The sequence below is a fragment of the Ptychodera flava genome (genome assembly GCF_041260155.1).
Source record: "Ptychodera flava strain L36383 chromosome 23 unlocalized genomic scaffold, AS_Pfla_20210202 Scaffold_24__1_contigs__length_23054250_pilon, whole genome shotgun sequence".
Classification (NCBI taxonomy): Eukaryota; Metazoa; Hemichordata; class Enteropneusta; family Ptychoderidae; genus Ptychodera; species Ptychodera flava.
In genome coordinates, this window is record NW_027248278.1 from 6,900,235 (window position 1) to 6,909,241 (window position 9,007).

The window sequence follows — 9,007 nt, forward strand, 5'->3', positions numbered from 1 at the left end:
CCTTTGACCAAACATGTGTTTGCGGAGGTCAGAGTTAAAGCAATAGCAGGACCACTTCAGCAGTGTGGTCTCTTTTCGGCGAACACCGTCCAGTTTGCTCGACACATAAATATTAACCTGGCCATTTTCATATAAGTATTTCTCATTTGGACGGTGACTGACCTATTTTCTTCTCTGTTTCTTTGGTTGACGAGTGCAAAGTGTTAGAAGTGATTATGAATTCATCACGTAACTCCTGTACCCCAATGTGGCTGACTATTGATAAAAAGAAAATGTCACTTTGTTTAGCTCTACTTATCCCTTTATTTGCAGAACGGCTGGAAACCTATGCTAACATTCTTATTCATTAATCGAGAATATAAATTGTGAATTCCTTGCAATTTGGCGATTAGAGAAACAAATTGCGTAAATATTCAATTTCTTATATTGAAAATAGAGGCTAAGTCTGTGTTAAGTCTGTATACGATCTTTATTTATACTATACGTGCATTAAAGTGAGACAAAGCTAGCAGCAGACTGGAAAACGTATGGTATAAACTTCAAGACTTCGAAAAACTAAAGCCGAGATATGTCTTTCTGGAATTCAGATGACGCTATGGTCAGAAAAATTAGTCAATTTGTAATGAAAGCATAAAAACTATCTTGATACAATTTAGGCGGTAAATCCAAAATACCACTCCAACTTGCATGTGTGAAAGAATTCCTGACACAGCCTGAAATATTGGAACTGTCGCCATTTAATTCAGAGTTCTCATACAGCACTCGATAAGGTTTAGCGCAATGACATAATTCATTTTATTTATTTCCCTGTCTACATCTTAATTACGTCATCAAAAACGGGGCGTACCTCTGCTCCGAGTCCGGTTGTATCACCTGACCATAGCCTTTCTGCGGTGTTGGTCATATTGCCATCAACAGAATTAACCTTCGACACAGTAGATGAATGGTACTCTTTATAAATTTTGCTCTAGGTTGGACATGTCAAACGTTGTTTGATCAGAACTGTTCACTTGTTGAATGTGCAAGAATAATATTATTTGACCTGCAAAATGATCGTCGTTCATGCTTTAAATCACAGTACCGTGAGAATAAGAGTAGGCCATTTATGCCGCATAGGAGGCTTGCATGAAAGATAGATGATATATTGTTTAATTTGTACTGTCCTAGAGTAGCACAGGACATACATAGGCTCTGCCGGCATATAAGTAACCTTTTACCCTAAGCCCTGTGTTTGAGAGGACAGTACATTACGATGTTTCAAAAGAGTGTCTGAACCCAGATTTAGGATATATCAAGATTATTGACCTGCTAGTGTGTGCTACTTTTAGCAGGCTATTTTATGATAAAAATTACTGTCTGTTAATTATTACACTGCTTTTGATATCTCCTCCCTTCTAAATTTCCTTGTTTGTTTGTCAGTGACATTTTGCCATTTCGTCGAGAAAATGTGAAGTAATTTGTTTTAAATGTTCCTGTGAATGCCACCTACCTGTGACATTAATTCCGTGTAGAACCCCCCCCCCTCCCCGAGCAAAATTTGGCGAGTCAAGCATCAGGGATTGCTTGCAATTTAGTAATTAGAGAATTAAATTACTTGAATAAGCCAAATTCTGAAATTCAAAATGGAGATCGAAGCTGTCACGGTGTGTTGACTCAATGTTTTCAATCGGGTTTGAACTCACAACGTACGGCGCCCAGTCACCTAGCGGAGAAGCCACACACGAAACAGCTCGACCAAATCCCCAATCTCAAAAAAGATTGGTTCAATAACCGAGCGTATAGTTGTTACAATTTTCCCTTCAAACACTGTAGATTTCGTGAAGCACTCACGCCCGTACATTCCCTATCACACATTGCACAAAACTTTATCGAAGCAATGAATACATCGTTTAAACTGGGCGAAAGACAGCCTAGGGGACAATTCTGTCCACCAGCAGAGCTATCAAGCCAACGTAGAACATCTCTATTTATACTTTACGGGCATTAAAGTGAGTCAAAGCAAGCAGCACACTGGAAAATGTACTTTTAAGAGTGTGGGAAAACTAAAGCAGAGACACATTCTTCTGGAATTCAGATGAGGCTATGCTCAGAGAAATTCATCAAATTTCCTTTTGTAATGAAGGCACTGAAACAATCGTGATACCGTTTAGGCGGTAAATCCAAAAGGTGACCCCGATTTGCAAGGTGTACAGGAATTTCTGTCACTGTCTGACATAATCACTGTCGCCATGCAAGTCATAGTCTAACACAGCACGCGATAAGGGCTAGTGCAGAGACATACTTCATTTTATTTACTTCCCTATCCACATGTCAATGACGTCACCAAAAGGGCGGCGTACATCTTTTCTATTAATCAACACTTTATCAAGTTATGTCAAGTGACCATTACCATTCTGCGATGTTGGTCATTTCGTCATTAACATAATTAATCCTCGACACAGCAAACTAATAGTAATCTGGATTTCCTCTAACGGGACATGTGAAATGTTGTTTGATGAGGACTGGTCACTTTTTAACATGAATTAATCTTTAAACTGACCCCTGTGTTTCAGAGGTCAGATATAATCATTACGATATTTCAAATGAGTGTCTGAACCCAGTTTTCGGTAAACATCAGAGTTGTTGACCAACTAGCATTTGCTACTTTTGGCAGGATCTTTTATAATAACAATTTCTTTTAGTTAATTATGTTTTTACCCAACATTCTAAATTTTTCTGATCGTTTGATAATGACTTTATGCCATTTCGTCAAGAAAACATGAATTAACTTGTTTTTAAACATTCAATGTGAATGCCACCTACCTGAGACCATGATTCAGTGTAGAATCCTCTCCCAAACAAAGAGTTTGGTTAGCCAACATTGCGACACCAAGTGCCAGATAATGTACTATACAGTTGCCCGTATCTCTCCGGGTAAGAGCAAACATTGTTACACAATGATTACCTTTCTCGGTCGGTACACTTGCTTGAATCGCACTATTGAAAAGATGTGTGAGTCGCAGATTGTCACATGATACGTTCCTCTACCGGGATGTAGGATCACTCATAGAGAGATGAACGGAGTGACTCAGACAAGTATATTTTGTTGTATAATATTTAACTATTTGAGCAAAGTCATAGATGAAAGACATGCCATTTTTGTTCATACACATAATTAGCCTCGAAACGATTCACAGCCTAGCTTTCCTTAGCTCTTTCTTTGGGTAGACAGGAAATCGGAAGTTTTATAACATCTTTCTTGTATTCGAATACAACTTGTTTTAAAGTAACTATATCAACGTATATGCCTTTAATTTTACGACTGCACTGTCAGCTCAACAATGGACGGCGCACTGCATCCTCAAAATTTATCACAGAGCACATGTAGTGAGAAAGACAGGTACGGTGCTATTGGGATTTGTACAGATAGTTTCCTCACAAAATTGGCCGTTTTAATGTCATTTGGATGTAAGTTTAACTTCCACATATTCTTTAATGCTGTCTGTTAGTTTTTGACCATGTTACGAAGGTAATTTATCTCACAGAAACTTGTATTCAGGTGGTCACCATGTTGTCGACCAATGCAGAAAGACGCTAATTACATTTTACGACGATGTTTACGAAGTCTGGGCGAATATGAGCATATTTTTGAATCATATTGAGAATCATGAAGATATTCAACACTTAATGAAGTAACTTGAAAATTCCACGTGATGGGTTTGCAACGTGTCACAGTGACGTTTAGATATTATTTTTTTAAATATAAATTTAAGATCAAAACCTGCAATGTTGTTTTTATTATTTTATCTTTAATTCATATCTCTTTTATGATCCTAGCCACGCCTTTAAGATAACATTTAAAATCCCATTATAAAACAATACGAGGGGAGTACAACGGACATTAAGGAATACGGCCACCCAAGAAATTTTGGCAATGGGAGAGGCGTGTCATGAGCAATGGCACCTGTCAAGGTTGTATACCGAGAAATAAAGTCTATGTAGGACCAACGAATTCTGAACGTCTCATGTAGTCAATACCTTTAAGATGGGGCATCGGTATCTTTTTGTGTGCTTGCTATGGGTGTGTTTTCTATCTTTCCCTCAGTTTTGAGGAAAACGCTCAGCACACATTTCCGAAATGCGGAGAGACGTCAAAAACAAGTCGCGCTATCAGCGCGCGCCCGGTGAATACACCGATATGCAAATTAGGTAGCCGAAAGTTCAAGACGGTAAGGCTTTTTAAATCGTTACATTTGAACCGAAGTACTTGCCAAGGGTGTTATTTAGTGAACCCGGCTAGGGCTTGACGTATTCCTTTTTCGACCGGAATGATTTGATGTTTGTTTTTCACTGGGCCACTACACCCCTGCAAAAATCACTGATTTTGAGCGTTTCGGGACCTATATTTTTCTTGTTTATCCTCGTTAGAGAAGTGCTAGTCCTAAATGCGATCCGTCAACATGTAGATACATCGACCGTCTTTACTGCTTGTAAACTGAAGTAACATCCGTTGGCTATGAGAAAAGCCGTAGGGATTTTACTGTCGACCACCTAATGTTGGTAAACGAAATCACCAAATTTCTGGCGTTCGGTAGAGTTTCCTAGGTTACTGAGCGCGATGGACGTCGTGGAATCGCAGAAGATCATGCCGAACATACGGACGGCGCCATCTTGATAGAAGTACTCGAAGCCGGGCGACGTTGGACACGCTGACATTGACTACAAGTCAAATATTGACCGACATTATTCAGTGTCACTTGTAAAGGTTAGGAAAGTTTGATGATGTTGCTACTTTAGAGGGACAAAGTCGGCCATTTTTCGTAAATTTTGTTTGATACAAGATACTACTTTAGTCTTTAGTACTTATTGTTTGACATGTTGACAGATACTGAATAAATTGGTGACCATGCGTATATCTGACACGACACATGAAACTATGGCGAAATGATCATGACCATAATTCATTTTCGCGATGGTTTTATTGATCGTGTATCAAACCGAGGTCAAATATATGCATGGTCACCCATTCATTCAGTATCTTTTAACATGTCGAACAATATATATAAGTTGTATCTTGTATCAAACAAGATTTATGAAAAATGGCCGACTTCATCAATTTAAACGTGTGCCTACTATGGAGTCCGGAACACGTACGATTTCACATTGAAGTGTCCAGTGTGTTAACTTCATTTTACCATAGACATAGAATTGCTCCAAGTCTGTGGGCATATAAATATCAAAACAGAATAAATTTGAAATGAACCTCAGCATACTGAAAGGCTATGTGCAAGGCTGGTGCTTAAAGCGTGCGTTAAATCTGGAGTGAACACCTTGGCCGAACAGTAACTGTTATGGGGAGACAAGCCGAGCGACTGGGGGCCAGTCTACCATAGACAGTCTTCCCCTCTACTGTCTTTAATTTTACTTGTGTGCTGTTGTGTAGTATGATATAACTCCGTTGCCACGTTGAGGTCAACTCGGTGACCAGACTCAATATCTGATGATAATCCGAATCACCTGGGGTTGGCTGATGTGCCATGGCTGTGACACGTTATGCTGATGAGCATTGCTATGAGGATGTCTTGGTCGTAAGCGCAGTTTATCCCCTATATTTTATTTGCTGATGATTTAGTACTGTTGGCAGAGAGTGCAATTAAATTGCAAAGACTTCTCAACCAAATGGAAGTTTACTGTAGAAAATACAAACTTACTGTTAATCTTAGTAAAACCAATATCATTGTATTCAGAAATGGTGGCCCCCTGAGAAACTATGAGCGTTGGTTTTACCAGGGAAAACGTGTACGAGTCGTTTCATATTTTAAATATTTGGGTGTTGTATTTTCTTGTAGTGGTTTGTGGTGTAAAGCCCAGGAAGTTTTAGCATCCCAAGCATCAAAAGCACTTTTCTCATTGAATTCAAAAATTTACTTTATCAGTAATGAAGCTATGCATATTTGCCTGAAAATATTTGACACAAAAATACTGCCCATCTTGAATTATGGGTGTGAAGTGTTGGGCTATGTAGAAGGTTACGACATCGAAAAGGTTCATAATAAATTCTGTAAACAAATATCAAAACAAAAGAAACATTTCAAATGCAGCAGCAAGAGCAGAACTTGGAAGGTTTACTTTACGAGCAATGAGACTTTATAGAATTGTTAAGTATTGGCTGAAACTTTTAAGACTTAGGCATGAGCGGTACATTTATCATGCTTATCAAATACAACATGGTATGGCAGAAAGTGGTAAAAATTGCTGGGCACTAAAATTAAAAAACATTCTGTTCTCATACGGTTTTGCTGAAAGCTGGTATAATCAAGGTGTTGTAAATGAAAGAATGTTTTTATCACTGTTCAGACAACGCTGTATTGACATTGACCTACAACACTGGCATGAACAAGTCCACAACTATAATAGATTAGCCACGTATGTTCTTTTCAAAAGTTCACCTTCATTTGAAAACTATTTGAATGTCAAGATGAAACCCATTTTTAAAGTCACATTCACCTCTTTTCGTATCTCCTCACATCCATTAAATATTGAACATGGCAGACACGTAAAAATACCAAGAGATCAACGTGTATGTTACTGTGATAATTTTTCTGTAGAAGATGAATTTCACTTTTTGCTGGTTTGCCCGATTTACTCTGATCTCAGAAATGTATACTTACCTTTCTATTATTACAATTTTCCTAGTTTTGATAAATTTATTCAATTAATGCAGATTGATGACCATTCCATCATTCGAAATCTTTGTAAATTTGTATTTCATGCATTTAAAAGAAGAAACGACCGTTTAATGCAGTGGTAATGTTTTTTTTATCTGTAACTCCTGTACATTTGATCTAAATGTATATGCTTGTTACCATTATGACACAAAGGGCCGGTGGCCTGAGGTGTGAATAAAGATAATTATTATTACTATAAACTGCCGTATATAACCAAATCTGACAGAATATATGTACTTTTCGATACCGAATTGCAAAGTAAAACATTTGAATCAACCTCAGTTTAGATTTTAATTTGCACTACTACACAGATGTTGATATGGAAACACAAATGAGCACACAAGTCAAAGTTTTGATGAACCATTGTCCTAATTTGCAATTACATTTCCTATGCAGATAAAATTGTGCAGCAAAGAATCAATTTCTTTTTTAGACTTTTTATATCAAAATGTTACTGTATGGTAATGGATAATGTGTTTTCCATGTCATATTCAGCAATATTCTTGTTTTTTACAAATTTCAGATGCAGCTGGCTTAATTATTTCTGATGATCAAGATCATTTCATCACAGCTGCAGAAGAAAATGATACCAGTAAGTTGCACACATTTTATATTTCTTGCTATTAACATAAAAGTTATTTTCTACACTATACAAATGATTGCTGGCTTTTCTTCTTTTATGCTCTAAGCTTATTATAATATGATATAATGATTTGATTGTATTCAACATGTTCTAGATCGTAAAGTTCCCACTTTAAATTGAATCAATCACAAAAGACAAAAATTTTTAAATTCAGGTCTTGATATTCTGAGTTATCTGACCTAAAATTACTATTTCACAAATATTTATACTACAATAGATGATGATGTATATAGTTATGTGAATTTCTACTCATGGAGAGAGATGTACATAAATTTGTAAGTATTTGAAGTTATTCAGACAAGGATAGCATATATTACTATAAAACTGTAAGGAGTCAGTAAAATACGGAAACATGGACAAAGGATGTGGATGTTGTCCTCATTTTCTGATCAACAAAATCAAGAATTTCTGTCATTATTTTGCAGATATATGATGCATAGTGGAGTTAACCTTGAATTCTACAGGAGTATCAAAATTATCTGCCGTATCAGGAAGCTTAAGATCTTGTTAAAACCGGAAGCCTACCAAATGCCCAATAAGATATTTATGTTGATGCTTTGAAACATAGACCCTAGGGTCTATGTTTGAAATTATAATTTTGTTTTATTTTGTAATTACAAAAGAACACACTATCTGGATGTATGAGAGGCATGTGAATAAACAAGGTATCATTTACAAAAGAGTAATATATATTTGTGACAGAGCCTTTTGTTGCTATAAGCTTACTCAATGTGGATTTAACTCATTGCTACTACACTACACACAGGTAAAATTGTCTGAAGTCTGCTAGTATTATGATGTGAATAAAGCATTCTCAATTCAAAATATTAACTTTTCTCAGTTCTCTACGACCTGAAATAATTTGTTGAAGTGAGTTTTGTTAATCTCCATTCTGAAACATGCCACTGTTTTTCTGAAGATAGAATTCTGCAGAATGAAAGGTTTTGTAGATAGTTATGATACAAAACACGAATGATAAGACTAGGTGACCAGCAAACACATCAGTAAATACTATCACAGAAGAAATAAAAAAGAAAATATTTTCACCTTTATTACGTTTTACTAAGATAGTTGGCTTGTTCATAAGTATAGACTGAATTTCAGGATTCATAAAAATTGAAATAGAAGGAAAGAAAAAAATTGAATGTGAAAGTAACTTTGAATGGCTATTAGATAGAGAAAGGACATCTTATGAAATAAATTGTGTAATTAATCTAAAAATTGACCTCTGGATCATAAAAAATGAAACTTTTCTTGAGAGAGAGACAGAGAGAGAGACAGAGAGAGAGACAGAGAGATTTCAAACAATTCTTGTATGCCATGCATGTCAGATAATGTGCTGCATAGTTGTTGTTTTCTGGTTTCGAAGAAAAACTCACCCCTGTCAAAAAGCTGCTACAGTGTCTATATGTTACAAAAGATCAGTTTATTTTTAGGTGCCCTGGTATGTGACCATGATCAGGGGAGCTGAAACAAATGCTACTGCCTGCGTACAGGTCGAGTTCTCTGTGTTTCCGGCGTTATATGGCCTCCACCACAGGCCGTATAACGCCGGGAACACACAGACCTGTACGCAGGGCTACCGCCCAAGTTGTGAAATACTAGTAAAAATGTGTCACAGCCGCGATGATGAGGGAAATTTGGTAGGTAAATTGAC